This window comes from Petaurus breviceps, unplaced genomic scaffold, assembly GCF_028583685.1.
Source record: "Petaurus breviceps papuanus isolate PSGF00001 unplaced genomic scaffold, PetGlider_PUasm1.0 89511, whole genome shotgun sequence".
In the NCBI taxonomy this organism is placed as follows: Eukaryota; Metazoa; Chordata; class Mammalia; order Diprotodontia; family Petauridae; genus Petaurus; species Petaurus breviceps.
In genome coordinates this window covers 178,846-195,091 of record NW_027187065.1, presented here as the reverse complement: position 1 = coordinate 195,091, position 16,246 = coordinate 178,846, and the positions used below count along the sequence as shown (strand labels likewise).

The 16,246-nt window shown below is 38.1% G+C and overlaps 1 pseudogene; it reads left to right on the top strand.

Moving 5' to 3' along the window:
* Positions 1 to 684: 684 nt before the first annotated feature.
* LOC138176465 (ubiquitin domain-containing protein UBFD1 pseudogene) lies at positions 685 to 2,689 on the top strand (annotated as a pseudogene).
* The last annotated feature ends 13,557 nt before the right edge of the window (positions 2,690 to 16,246 follow it).

Below are 16,246 nucleotides of genomic sequence, written 5' to 3'. Positions count from 1 at the left end.
GGAAAACAACTTGAAGATCATCTATTCCAAACCTTTCTTTTTATAGATGATAATAGGAAGATATGTAAAGAACATTTAGCAAGTATCAAAAGGCAGAATTGAATGCAATTCCTGGGAACCCAAGTTTGATCATGCCTGTACATAGAGAAAGTGTATTTGGGAGGAACTTATAGTTTGAAAATGGAAGTTGCATATAATGGAACAGGAAAAATAGAATGGGGTAAACTTTTGCAGGACTTTACAAAAACAAAGTAACTTATATTATATCTTAAGAGTTTTTGTAGTTTATTCATTTGAAGAGTGATGTGGTCAGAACTTGGTTTTAGGAATGTCACTTGAATAGCTCTATAGAGGATGGATTGGAGAGGGGAGAGACATGAAGAAGGACTAATGGAAAGATCATTGCAATAGTCCAGGTGAGAAGTAATGAGGGTCCTGAACTAAGGTGGTAGTTCTATGAAGAAAAAGGATGGAAATGTTATGAAGGTAGAAATAGCAACTTTTGGCAAGTACAATATGTGGATTAAGGGACAGTGAGATGCTAAGGATATTGCTGAGGTCAAAAATCTGGAAGACTGCTAGGGAATCTTCGCTCTTTTTTCAGTGGGAATACTGATCAGTGACAGTTACCCAATACCTTTGGCCTGAATGAGAGGAGGGCTGCCATCAACCATCTAGGGAATAATGAAAAGAAAGGCAGAGAGAGCTGAAGTTGAGGAGCTGGGCCTGGAAGAGGATACCCAGAAGCTGGAACTCAACTGTGTGGATGCTGATGCTGAGACATTCTCTTGCTCCTCCTCTTTGTGCTTGACAGCAATGGCCAAGGGCAGCCTGCAGGCACACCAGAGACAGAGGGGCATAGCCAATGCCCAGACCTCGGTCAGCAACAACATCAACCCTGAGACTGAGAACTAACTGGTGGATCTGAAGATCATCTGAAAAAAAGAGCAAATATTATGTGTGGGTGCCACTGGACAGCACAGGGGCTAAGCTGAAGTACAAGATTCACTCCATCATGGGCCTGTCATCTGCCATGCAGAAAGTTATGTTCAAGGGACTTCTACCTGAGGAGAAAACATTACAGGATATCAAAGTCACCAATGGTGCCTTGATTATGGTGGTTGGATCTACAATAAATGATATTTTAGCACTAAACATACCCAAAGATTCAGCACAGCAAAAACCAAAAGCTGAAGAGAGTAAGGAGCCACTTTGTAGGCAAAAGCAACAAAGAAAAGTGTTAGATAAAGGGAAACCTGAAAATGTGATGATGGCTTCTGTTAAGAGTGCCCATGAACAACTGCTAGCATTACCTTTATTGGGAATGTGCATTAAGGCAGGAAGAAAAGTGGACTCACCTTTAAATTAGAACAAGACCAGTTGTAGATTGGCACTAAAGAGCAAACTGAAGAATTATCCATGGGCTCCATTAAAAATGTGGTCAGTGAACTTATTGAAGGACATGAAAATTACAACATGATGGCATTTCACTTGGGTCCCACAGAAGCCTTTTACTACTGGATGTATTGGGTTCCAACTCAATATGTGGATGCAATCAAAGAAACTCTTTTGAAAATGATCATATGTTTTTTGTTTGTTTTTTTTTTGCTTTTTGGGGGGCAATTGGGGTTAAGTTACTTGCCCAAAGTCACATGGCTAGTGAGTGTGTCAAGTGTCTGAGGCCGGATTTGAACTCAGGTCCTTCTGACTCCAGGGCCGGTGCTCTATTTACTGCACCACCTAGCCGCCCCAGTGATCATATTTTTTAAAGCACTTTCACCTCTTGCACAGGAGACTGACCCAAAGTGAAGGATATTGCTGGAAGAGGTCTGCTACATTCTGGGGTTTCATAGTCCCAGAACTTTTATTAATTCAAACATGAAGAGATATAGACTGAAGCCAAATGTGATGTATGTTCACCATTAGTTGTTTTTAACTTAAAATTACTAAATCTCTTACCTTCAGTCAGCTTCAAACCATATTTAAAGTGAATATTATGGAAGTCAACAAATCTTAATTCAGGAAAAAAAATCTGGAAGACTAAAAGACATTTCCAAAACCCAAGTTACTACCTTCCCTAAATATTGTTTCCTTTTCTCAATTCCCTCCATGTCTAAATGCCAGAGTTCATTCAGTCACTCACCCCCAAGAATCTCACTCTGCTTCACCTCCACAAGTGGGGGAATCATGCAACAGAATGTGTGCTGGATATGGAAAAGGGAATTGGCTTCACATTTTGTCTTTTCCACATAAAATGTCTGTGGGACTTTGAGCAGCACACATAATACTCTTGAATGTTAACTCTTTCAAGTGTAAAATGAGAGAACTGACTAGATGATACATGCCTAATTGTTTCTTGCATGCCAATGTTGTCTCCCCCACTGATTTAGAGGATCCTTAAGAGTTGGGACTTTAGAATCAACAGGTCCTAGTGTTAAAGGTATAAGGTATTAGAGGCCATCTAATCTAGCTAACTCCTCTTATAAATGAGGCAATTGAGGCCCAGAGAATTGAAGTGGCTCAACCATGGTCACTCGTATAGGTTCATATTATGTAAAAATTTTGAGGTCTAGTACAACTAGGCACCATGAAATTTCCCCTCAAAGCAAATTGAGAGAAATTTATTTTGGAATACAAAGAGACAACTGGACAAAAGCCCTGCTTGGCAAAAGGGAGACAATGAAGAGATCTAGTATAGCACCCTATTGGAACAGATTGATCAATATATACATACACACATACATACATACATACATACATACATACATACATACATACATACCAATGGCCAGATGAAATAGGAAGTAATTGCTGGGAAATGTACCTTTTTGAGGCATGGAAAGGAACACAAAGGGTCAGACAAGAGAGGAGCTCAGCTTCGGTGTCGATGGGAAGACAAGTAAAATATGATGGCTTCTTATTTTGATTAATTATTCTTAATAACTAGAAGTTAAATTTTGTTGTTTCTATGTTGCTGAAAGAATGCAAGTGCCAGGGGGTGGAGTCAAGATGGTGGAGTAGAAGCAGACCTCCAAGGAGCTCCAGATTCCACCTTCCCCAATCAATGTAAAAAGGGGACTCTGAACAAACTTTGGAGCTGCAGAACCAACAAAATGACACAGAGAAGCTAACCTCCAGCTGAGGACAGCCTGGCAGGCCTGCAGGAATCAACCAGCAAAGCGCTCTGGGAGCTGAGCCCAGGCCCGAGAGCCAGATATTTTAGCTCCAGGGCAGGCCTGACCAGCTGCCCGCCACAGGGACTCCAGATCATCAACAGCTGTGGCCGTTTCCAGATTTATCAACACACAGATGCAAAGGACAAAGTAAGAGGTCAGTGCAGTCTGGACTTTGGGACCCAGTAAGTGGGAGTGCAAGGGCTTTTGCCCCGGGGCGAGAAGCTGCTGAGACTCCTGGCACAGCCAGCCAGCCCCATGTGGCAGCTTCAGCACCTGGCCTGCAGAGTGTAGGGGGACTAAGCGACCAGTCTGAGGGTGTAGCAGCAAGCACCCCAAGCGTCCTCAGGGTTTGCAGCTACCACAGGTTCTTGGATCTGCTTTGCTAAAGGAAAGCAACTCAAAATGGGTTAACAAGCTTACTTTAATCAGTCAGACATATATCGTTTACCTTATTCAGGAGAAAAGGTCAGCACCCTGAATCTCAAAGTATACAGGCATAATTATCAAGACAGAAACATCAAGTAGACAGATTTCCAAACTGTCCAACCATTACATCCACACCCAGTCAACATCTGGGTTTCCACATTCTGGGTTTTTCAAAGCCGGGGGACTCTCAACAACGGCTTCCCAGAATTCAGATCAAATTACAGAACACTTCTCAAAGTGAGTCCCAAAACAAAGCTACACATCAGGGCTTATATAGCCTTCTCCTGGCTCAGAGAATGTAACAACCTTATTGACCCACTGGCCAATCAAAAAGTATCTACTGAAAAACAAGCCTCCCACCCCAGGCTCCAGGTGCACGTTAGCCTAGGGGCAGGAAAGATCTTTAAATCTGCATTTCCATTACAGAGGGGTAATCATTCCTGCTTTAACCTGCTTGGATCTGGATTGCAGTCTAGGATGGAGGTCCTGGGGCATGTGTCCAGCTTGCCAGAGAGTGTGGAGGCCTCAGAGAGGGCACCTATCTAATTCCTCCAGCAGCTGAGAAAACCCCAGCATTTGGGACAAAAGTTCCCCTGTCTGGCGGCAGAGTAATACTGTGGCAAAAAGCCCAGGGGTCAAGTGACTGAGGAGCGACATGACCAGGCAAAGGAAACAAAGCAGACAGAAGATTCCAAAATTAGACTCCTATGTTGGGGACAAAAAGGAGCAAAGCATGGAAGGGGAGGAAGACAGTGAAGTCAGAACTCCTGCACAAAAAGCTTCAAAGGAAAATACGAGCTGGTTACAGGCCATAGAGGACCTTAAGAAGCAGATAAGGGAAGTGGAGGAAAAATTGGGAAGAGAAATGAGAACGATGCAGGAAAATTATGAAATGAGAGTCAACAACATGACAGAGGAAAATAATACCTTGTGGACTAACTCAAATGGCAAAAGAGTCTCAAAAAGGCAATGAGGAGAAGACTGCCTTAAAAAGTCAAATTTGCCAGATGGAAAAAGAATCTCAAAAGCTCAATGAGGAGAATCATTGCTTCAGAATTAGATTGGAGCAAATGGAAACTAATGACTTTATGAGAAATCAAGATGCTGTTAAACAGATCCAAACAAATGAAAGAATAGAAGGCAATGTGAAATATCTCATGGGAAAAAAAAATAAAAAACACTGACCTGGAAAATAGATCCAGGAGAGATAATTAAAAAATTATTGGACTACGTGAAAGCCATGATCAAAGTAAGAACCTAGAAATCATCCTCCAGGAAGTTCTCAAAGAAAACTGCCCCGAAGTTTTAGAACCAGGGGGCAAAATAGAGGTTGAAAGAATCCACTGATCATCTCCTGAAAAAAGATCCCGAAAAGAAAACTCCTAGGAATATTATAACCAGGTTCCAGAATTCCCAGATTAAAGAGAGAATATTACAAGCAGCCAGGAAGAAACAATTTGAATATTATGGAAACACAATTAGGATAACCCAGAATCTGGCAGCTTCTATACACTCAGGGATTGAAGAGCTTGGAATATGATATTCCGGAGGTCAAAGGAGCTGGGATTAAAACCAAGAATCACCTACCCAGCAAAACTGAGTATCATGTTTTAGGGGAAAATATGGTCATTCCGTGGAATAGAGGACTTTCAAGAATTCTTGATGAAAAAACCAGAGTTGAATAGAAAATTTCACATTCAGATACAAGAAACAAGAGAAGCATGAGAAGGTAATCAGGGGAAACAATTCATAAGGAACTTATCAACATTATCAACATGAACTATTAACATTCCTACATGGAAAAAACAATAATTGTAGCTGATGAAGCTTTTGTCAGTATGAAAATAGTTGAAGCGAATAGAAATATATATATATATATATATATGTGTGTGTGTGTGTGTGTGTTTATATATGAAGGTATATTGTCATGAATACATATGTGAATGTGTGTATATATGTTTACAAGTACACATAGATAAAGGGTATAGGATCAATTTAACAGGAAAGGATGATACTTAAAGGGTGAAATTAAGAGGTGAGAGAGGAATATAATGAGAGGAGATGGGGAGAGACAGAATGGGGTGAACTATCTCATAGAGAAGAGGCAAGGGAGAATGGTTACAATGGAGGGGAAGAATAGGAAGGCAGAAGGGAATGGGTGAACCTTATTCTCATTGAATTTGTCTTGGGGAGAGAATGAAATACACGCTGAATGGGGTATCTCACCCTATAGGAGAGTAGGGAGGAAGTGGATCAGAGGGGGGATGATGGAAGGGAGGGCAGGCTGGGGAGGAGGGAAGTTGGAAGCATCCACTTTTGAAAAGGGACGGGATCAAAGTAGAGAATGGAACAAGTGGGAGGTGGGATAGTAGGGAGGGAAATATAGTCGGTCTTTTACAATATATCTACTATGTTATTGTTTTGCATTAGCTCTACATGTACAACCTATACCAAACTGCTTGTTTTCCCTGTAAGGGTAGGGGACGAGGGAGGAAGGGAATGAATCTTTAATTCAAAGTTTTAAAATCAAATGCTTAAATATATACATTAATATGTATATATATATATATGTATACTATTATTAATACGATTTTACATATAATTGGGATATAAAGTATACAGGCACTGGGGCAAAGAGATTCCACCATGCCCTACTGGAAAAGTCAAAAGGGGTTTGGGAGAAAATATGGGAGAGAGCAGATTGGAGGAGGGGATATCCTGTGGGTCTTCTATTTGGGGGTGGTGGGTGGGGAAAAACGGGTAGAAAATGTGTAACTCAAAATCTGGCAGAAATGAATGATGTAAATCAGAAGTTAATAAAGCATTAAAAAAAAGAATGCAAGTGCCTACTACTGCCCTGAGGAAAAAATTAATTTGCTGTGCCATAGTCATAACTTTGGTTATTTGTATGACCATCTTCCTGATATGAAATATTTCTAAATCTCAGTTACCTCATCTATAAAATCTGGAAAATAATATGCATAATTATGGTAACAGTAGTGGTTGCGGTGGTACTAGTAGTAGTAGTTTTCATGGTAATAGTAGTAATAGCTTCTGTCCTTAATTTCTTTTTTTTATGAGCAAAGCACTTTGTAAAACGCAATAGTATATGAAATCTCATCTTCCTCCTTCTGCTCCTAATTCTCCCTCTCTTCTACTTTTTCATTTGGCACATAATAGGAGAAATACTTGGGTTCAAATAAATAAATGCTTGTCACAGAATTGTAGGGTCAAGAGATAGTTAAGTATTGCTTCAATAAAAAGGGAAAGACTAACAAGAAACCTTCATTAATAAAAGTTCATATGGTTTACTTCCCACTCTATCTATTTTCCTCACCATTTTTATCTTTTGTTTCCCTCTTTCTTCTTTCCCTCCTCCTCTCTCTATTTGTATCACTCTGTCTCTGTCTTTCTTTCTCTCTTTCTCTGAGTGTCTTCAAATGGGTCTTGCCCACCCCCCAAAAAATATTGTCATTAAAAAACAGTTAAAATGGACTTCAGCTTCTCATGAGATTATAAATCTTGTTCCTGTCCAGATCTAAATATTATGAAAGATAACTGAATTTGTATGAAATGTATTATAAATGAACAGTAAATAATGAGGAAGAGTCTAAGTAGATATCGCAAACCTCAAAATCTTTAAAAGACTAATGGCTGTTCAAGGTAATTCATCATAGAGAAATGGAATATGACTATTACTTTGATAGGCCTTTACACAAATCTCTATGTGAATCATAAACATAGACAATAGAAAAAAATACACATGGAAAGTATCCATCGATAACAAATGACAAAAACCAAAGAGAAATGAATTAAACAGTTCTTTATTATGCAAGTCTGCCACAAAGCAACACACACAAAAGAAATACTAAAATAAAGGAGCAAGTACAAGAGATAAATGTTTGTATACTTTCCTATAAAAAGAAATGATTTTTATGTTTATTTAATAATATGTATATAAGAATATTTTTCACAATAATGTTTTGAATTAAGGTGATTGTTATGTCATTGACAATATACGTGTGTTTATCAGAATTTTATTTTATTATTAAATGATAATATTTGGCACATAGCAGGAATTTAATAAATGCTTTTTCATGTCGTTATTTTTATTATTAAAGAATAGAGCAAGAAAAAGCACCTGATTACTCATTTTGTAGATTTTATTTTTTATTTTTTTTTTAAAGCAATTGGGGTTAAGTAACTTGCTCAAGGTTACACAGCCAGATGTTTCTGGGTGGATGCTAAGTGTCTGAGCCCAGATTCGATCCCCCAGATCATCCCAACACTGGGGCCAGTGTTCTTACTCACTGTGCTACCTGGCCGCCCCAGTAGATTTTATTTTTAAAAGGTAAAAATGAACTTTTGCAAAGACAACTAAAGATTTTATGCAAAATAATTTATCAGTCCTTGTAATTTAAATGGAATGGTCACTGACTTCAAGTATTTTATATTTATTTTTACTGAGGACAAACTGCACACCTAAATTGAGTGTAAGGGAAAAACAGAATAGAGAAAACATGAAATACTGAGGAATCAAGGAAAACTTCTGTGAGGAGGGTGATGATTGAGCTAACCCTTCAAAGAAGATCAAAATTCTAAAAAACAAGGTAAGGAAGGAGAACATTTCAGTCATAGGGAATAGTGATTTTTGCTAACTTTTCAGATGAGTAAGTTAGGTTCACACAGTATGTATGTACATATGTATGGCTGCCACTTGATTCATCTTTGTAAGGTGTAAGGAAAAGATGATTGGAATAGTATTCAGGAGAACTATGTTCAATTGCCAGTTTTGCCCTTACATTTTTCTAGGACCAAGTTTGGTCATCACTATCTCACAGTTTACAATTTTTTTTAACTGTTATCATTCATTAAGAATATAAAATGAGGAGAGGCGAAGTGAAGATGGAGGAGTAGAAACAGGACTTCCACTGCTTCTGCTTCCACCTCCTTCAATACATGTAAAAAATGACTCTAAAATACTTTAGAGCTACAGAACCCACAATGTGACAGAGAAAAACAAATCTCCTGCTGAAGGAAGCCTGGCAGGCCAGCAGGAAGGGTCCATCACAGCGTGCTGGGATCCAAGCACAGACCCGACTGAACCCCAGTTTTAGTCCCGAGGCAGCCCCAATGAGCAGCAGCTAGAGCAGACTTCATGAGAGTAAATCACCAGCAGCTGTAGTGATTTCCAGACTTCTCAATCCATAAATGCCAAAGACAAAATAAAAGGTCAGTGTGGAACTTGGTTGGTCCAGGGGAGGATAAAAGAGTGCGGTCTGGCTGCTACCCCCTGAGCAAGAAGCAGAGAAGGTACAGTGGCTGCAGCTGCTGCTGCGTGATTACTTCTGGAGCTCCTGGACTACAGATTGTAGGGGTCCAAGCAACCACTCAGAGGGTAATAGCTCTTGCTTTGACCTGTTTGGATCTGGATTGTGTTCTTGTATGGTGGTGCTGGGGTATGTGACTAGTGAGCCAGAGCATGTGGGGGCTGTAGAGAGGGTGCCCATCTAATACCTCTGGCAGCTGCAAAAACCCCAGCAATTTGGGACATAGCTCTGTCCATTCTGGAAGCAGAGTTCTACTGTGGCAAAAGAGCTTAAAAGTCAAGTAATTGGCTACAAAAATGAGCAAGCAATGGAAGCACAAACAAACGATAGAATCCTATTTTGGGGACAAAAAGGATCAACTCATGGAGTGGGAGGAATTCATCCAAGTCAGAACTCCTGAATCAAAAGCCTCCAAGAAAAATATGAATTGATTACAGAACATGGAGGAGCTCAAGAAAGATTTGAAAATCAAGTAAGAGAAGGAAAAATTGGGAGGAGAAATAAGAATGATGCAAGAAAATCCTGAAAAGAGATTCAACAACCTGACTGAAGAAAATAACACCTTAAAATATAGATTAACTCAAATGGCAAAAGAGGCCCAAAAAGGCAACGAGGATAAGAATGCCTTTAAAAAGCTGAATTTTCCAGAAGGAAAAAGAATTTCAAAAGCTCATTTAAGAAAACAATTCCTTCAGAATTATATTGTTGCAAATGGAAGATAATCACTTTATGAGAAATCAAGATAATATTTAAAAGATCCAAACAAATGGAAAAAAAATAGAAGACAATATGAAACATTTCATTGGAAAAACCAATGACATGGAAAAGAGATCCAGGATAGATAATTTAAAAAAGTTATTGGACTACCTGAAAGGCATGATCAATAATGAACCTAGAAATCATCCTTCAAGACATTATCAAGGAAAATTGTCCTGATATTTTAGAACCAGAGGGCAAAATAGAAATTGAAAGAATTCACTGATTACCTCTTGAAAAAGATCTCCCCCCCCAAAAAAAAAACCTCCTAGGAACATTACAGCTAGGTTCTAGAGTTCCCAGATCAAGGAGAAAATATTATAAGCAGCCAAGAAGAAACAATTTGAATATTGTAGAAACACAATCAGGATAACACACGATCTAGTAACTTTTACATTAAGGGATTGAAGGGCATGGAATATAATATTCCAGAGGTCAAAGGAGCTGGGAGTAAAACCAAGAATCACCTACCTAGCAAAACTGAGTATAATGCTTCAGGGGAAAATATAGTCACTCAATGAAATAGAGGACTTTCAAGCATTCTTGATGAAAAAAAAACAGGTGAATAGAAAATTTGGCATTCAAATACAACAAGCAAGACATGCATGAGATGGTAAACAGGGAAAAGAAATCATAAGGAACTTATTAAAGTTGAACTATTTACATTCTTACATGGAAAAATGATCATTGTGACCTATGAAACTTTTCTCAGGATGAGGATAGTTGAAAGGAAAATAAGTGTGTGTGTGTGTGTATACATACATATATGTCTATATAGGAGAGTATATGTTTGTATGAATACATATGTGAGTATGTGTATATATGTGTACAGGTATACATAGAGGGCACAGGATTAATTTAATAGTAAGGGATGATATTTAAAAAATAAAATTAAGAGGTGAGAGAGGAATAAAATGAGAGGAGATAGGGAGAGAAAGAATAGGGCAAATCATCTCATATAAAAGAGGCAAGTGAAAACTGTTAAAATGGAGGGGAAGAACAGGAAGGCAAAAGGGAATGGGTCAACCTTACTCCCATTGAATTCAACTTAAGGAGAGAATAACATGAACACTAAATCGGGTACTTTACTCTACAGGTAGGGGAAGGGGATAAGAGGGGGGATGATAGAAGGAAGGGCAGATTGGGGGGAGGGTAGTTAGAACCACATACTTTTGAAAAGGGATAGGGTCTAAGGGGAAAATGAATAAGTGGGGAGCAGGATAGGATGGAGGAAAATATAGTCAGTCTTTCACAATATATCCCTTATGGAAATGTTTTATGAAACTACACATGTACAACCTATATTGAATTGCTTATCTTCCCAGTGAGAGTGAGTGATGAGGGAAGAAGGAAAAAAATCTGGAATTCAAAGTTTTAAAATCAAATGTTTAAAAGTTATTATTATTATTATCATTATTATTATTTACATGAAACTGGGGAATAAGATATACAGGCTCTGGGAAATGGAGATCCATCTTGCCCTTCTGGAAAGTTGGAGTGGGGAGGGAGGAGGATATAGGAGAGAGCAGATTTGGGGAGGGGGTATTCAATGGGATTGCTGTTTTGGGTTGGTGGGTAGGGGACAGAAAGGGAAAAAAAATTTGTAACTCCAAATGTTATGGAAATGAATTTTGTAAACTCAAAATAAACATAAAATTAAAAAATATAAAGAATATAAACTGTTAGAGAATGCCTTAAAGGCATGCTTTTTTCCAGAATCCTTATTTTACAGATAAGATAACTAGGTTTGGGGAGTTATCCCAAATCATACATCAAGTTTGTGGCAGCCCTAGGACAATGGGATTAGTAAAGATTTCAAGGACTACATGCAATATCACAGGGCAAGTTGGAGTGGGATGGAGCATGCATGCTCAAGGGTAAAATTCTGAAGACACGAGGACAAAATAATTGTCATGAGGAGGAACAATGGGATTTCTGTTCATACACACTGATGTAGATGCACAGGGAACTCCCCAACCAACTTCAGTTTTTCAAGTAACACAATAAACAGAAGATTAGAGTGCCAAATTTAGGCCTGATGACAGGAAAAATGTCCTAACAATTAGGGTTATCCAAAAGTGGAATGATCTGTCTTGAAAGGTTATTGATTCCCCACCATTAGAGATCCTCAGTCAGAGGTTAAAATCTAGGCAATTCAAAACCCAGTTAACCAAGCCTTTATTTTTATTGTTTGCTGATTTCTATAGTATGAGTGCTTACATAAAAATTTTTGCAATTGGCTCTTGAGGTCTTGTAGAAACTAGTTTCAGTGCATCCTTGCTTCCAACACTCAAATTATATTCTTCTTTGATTTTAAGACTATGTGTCATTTCTGTTATTCTGTAAGTCCATATTATTAAAACTTGGTTTAAATATATACTAATATTAGTAATAGTAGATTTTCAAGACTGATTGGGGATTAACTTCAATATATATTTACTCAGTGTTCACAACATGCTAACTGCTGTGTTACACTCGGGAGCTATACAGATCAATGCATACAGAATATAAGCAAAGACATTTTGGGAAGGGGAGTACTAACAGCCAATGTACACAGGAGATGATATATGTAAAAGGTAACCCTGGAATTGGCCCTTAAATAGCTCTAGGAATTCTCAGAGTCATAGGCACTCGTGAAGGAAACATTCCAGGAATGAATATCATTAGCCTGATCACAGATATGAGATTTGAGATATAGGAACATTTTGGATAGAACATACAATGAACACAGGGACAAGTAATATTAACTAATTCTGAGAAGATAAGAAGTTTAGGACATGAAAACCTACATATGAGAGAAATATGTATTTAAGGAGTATGCTTATTAATGATGGACTCAATTTTCTCAGGGTAGGACAAGGTGACATCCATTACTAAGAGGGAGGGAAAGAATAATGTGGTAAGCTGAAGGGAAAAACGGGTTTAGCGCAGATGCTCTGAGAAGGGTGATAGAAGATCAAACATGGACGTGTTTTACTTTATTTTTTTGTATCCTCAGTACCTAGCACAGTGTACAGAACATAACAAGGGGTAGGAGTGTGGACTAAACTTGTGATTTCATTGATGTATGTAATGACTAATGAGACTATTTATCTACCAGTTCAAATTGCCACCTTCTTCACAACTCACCAACTTAAAGACTTAGATGATTGAGAAGTTAAATGACTTGCCTAAGACTGTATAGCCAACTATGCTTCAGAGACAGGATTTCAATCCAATTTTTTCTGGTTCCAAGGCCTGCTTTATATGCACTGTGCCATGTTTGTTTCCCCTCTTAGCAGTGTGACACAGCAAACATAGAACATAATGGAAAGTAATGAATTGCAGGAAGAAAAAAAGAACAAAGTGTGATAGGAAAGGGGTGCAATATATGACTATAGCATTGGGAGGACAGAGAGAGAGAGAGAGAGAAAAGGAAGAGGAGGAGGAGGAAGATGAGGAGGAGGAAGAGGAGGAGGAGGAAGAGAAGAAGCCAGACAGAGCAGAAGAAATGGCATGAGAAGTTAATGGTAAATAGAGTGACTATAGCCTGCATTGTGGAGGAATTGTTGCTGTTCATCTTTTGTTCTCTGTTCCTAGAGGGTAATATCTTGACTTGCAAGTAAGTTGTCTTTAAGTAAGGCAGGGCTGAACAAAGTCATCAGCCTTGCTCTCTTCTCCAGAGTCATTGGAATTAGCGGTAAGACATATGTCAGGGTGACTTATGGCCCCTGATGTAGTGGGAGACCTTGGCCTTTTAAAGCTAAGATCTTTTCCAGGTCTCAGTTCTCTGAGGAAACACCCATTCAGTAATCAAAGTCTAGGTAGCAATTGAGGAAGACTAATAAATTTAAAAAGAGTGAGATTTAGAGAGACCTGGAAGAATATAAGAAGTTGAGGTCAGATAGAGGAATTTAAGGGTTTCTAATTAGGGAGGTTGAATACTTACTTATGCATGATGAAAAACTGAAAGGTATGATTTCCACTTTTTGTGACTAAGTTGGAGCAAAGGTGTAGCTCATAAAATATGAACCAACTGATAATCTGGAAAGCCAGTGTCTTTGAAGGGACCTCAGTTTTTATGATCAACGACTCGAGTTTAAAGTCATGTGTAAGTACAGAAGGAAAGAAATGTAAAAAGTAAGAACATTACCTGGGCACCAGGAGATAATTGACTAGAATTCCATTAGGATAAAATATTACTTCAAAATATTATTATGTGGTTTTTGAAAGGGATTTTGAAAGGTATAGATTATAAAGAAGACACTCAGTTATAGGACAAGTTATCAGACTTTCAGAACTGCATGATAATTGTTTTCTCTTTCTTTGAACTAATTTGAAGGACAAGGGCAGCAGAAATTGACAAGTGATGTTTCTTACAAATAAAATTCTTTCAATATTTACTATTAAAACCATATACAGGTTTCTATAGCAATGCAAACCAAGCCCCATCTTTAGGGTGCCTTGGTGAATCAACTGGATTGCATGATTTACCACAGGCTATTAAAAGGCTAAGTTATGGAACTAGAATCTTCAGATGGTTTCCCTGTCCCCATACCCTGAGACAAAATCCTGGTTGTCATTCTCTAGCCATGATTTTATAGAATATAATTTACCCAGAGCTCACAGATAATCTGGCTAACAAATCAAACTATAAAAACAAGATTTGGACAAAGATAACTCAAGAGATCTTGTTGAGTCAGAGGGCATTGAGTCTGAGAAATGTTGAGCTTTTTTGTTGCTGTTTTTATTTAGTTGTTCTTCAGTGGTGTCTGACTCTTTGTGACCTTATTTGGGATTTTCCTGGCAAAGATACTGGAGTAATTTTTCATGTCTTTCTCCAGCTCATTTTACAGATGAGGAAACCAAGGCAAACAGGGTTAAGTGACTTGCCCACTGTCACAGAGGTAGTAAGAGTCTGAGGCCAGATTCAAACTCAGGAAGACGAGCCTTCCTGACTTCAGGCCCAGCACTCACTATGCCACCTAGTTGCCCTTTTAACTTACTACCATTTACTCTCTCCAGGACTAGAGGACCTCCTAGTTAGCTTCTTTATTCCTACCTACTTTATTCCTACCTTAAATGATCATAGTGAAAACAACAACAAAAACACTTTTTGTACTTTAATTTGCTCTCAGGTACTTAATTATTTTAGAATCAAGTTATAGATACTCTCAATTCTCTCCCCTACATGAGATTTATCCCATATATTGCACTTTCCTCCTTTGTATCAATCTTTAATAAGGCACAAGAATTTAGGTGTTAGTGTCACATTGGTCAAACAAAAGCTTCAAGGAAAGCTCCTGGTGTTAATGGACATATGCTGTGTTTTAGTTCACAAAGTTGTGGCCTAACAGTTCATATCATTAAGTCTCTTGAGACTCAGTTGCCTGAGGTTTGTTGGCAATACCAAAAAAGAAAAGCTTGAAAAACCACTCAAAAAAATACCACTTTCTCAGTTCAAAGTTCTCGAAACTGTCCCATATCCTTGCACTCAGACACTTCATTAATTTTTTGTTTTCATTCATTCTAGCATTTAATATGTTATTTTTCTTATGCCACTATTTTTCTCTTTCAGGTTTCCTATTGTCCCACACTAGCTCTTTTTGGTCAAGTGAAATAGGATCTTAGGCATGTAATTAAAGCCATTGCACGTTCTTATCTTCTACTAACATCCTGCTTTGACATTTCAACCTGGAATGGAGCTAACTAACTAATTAGCTATACATATATGCAGAAATTTATAGAGAGAGAGAGACTTGTGTAGTTTAGGGAGCCAGTTCTATGGTAAGGAAGAGCTGCATCCACGTTCAAGTCCTGGCTCTGATACATACTGGTTTAATGACTCTAGGAAAGTCATTTAATGTTATATTGCTCTGAGCAACTCACTAAAACTGTAAATTTCAGAGCAATGGCTTATCTTCATTGCATGAGGGAGTTTCCTCACAAATTGCTTTTGACATCAATTAATCTATGTGTCTAGACTTCTCCCTAAGTCCAAGTTAATTTATATATATATATGTACATTATATATATGATATGTATATAACACATATCTATGGGCATATCTACGTGTGTGTAAACACACACATATATGAATAATATCTACACAGAGATACTCATATATGGACATTATGAAAGTAAAAGAATATTGGTAATTCACTTTAACATAGTATTCATAAGTTTAAAAAGTGCTTTCTTAAAAATAGCAATATAAATCAAAGTCTGATTGAACAAAATGGATGCAATGCACACATATCTGTGAAAGGTTGATCTTATTAAGTGTTTTCTATGTGCTAGGTCCCGGCCATAAAAAGATTTAAGTGAAACAGTCCATGACTTCAAAGAGTTTCATTCTCCTGAGGCTATACAGTATATAAGCATAATAAATGGAAAAATAAGAAGGGACAAATCATTGAAAACTAGATCAGGTAAACTAGGTTTGACCAGCAAGGTGGATACATAATGAAAAAAAAGGAACTCAGCCTTGTAAATAACACATGTAGGCTTGGCATGGCAGGAATCAGGCTTTGACATTTGGAAAACACTTCCAGAGCTGTTTTAATAATAGAAGTGACG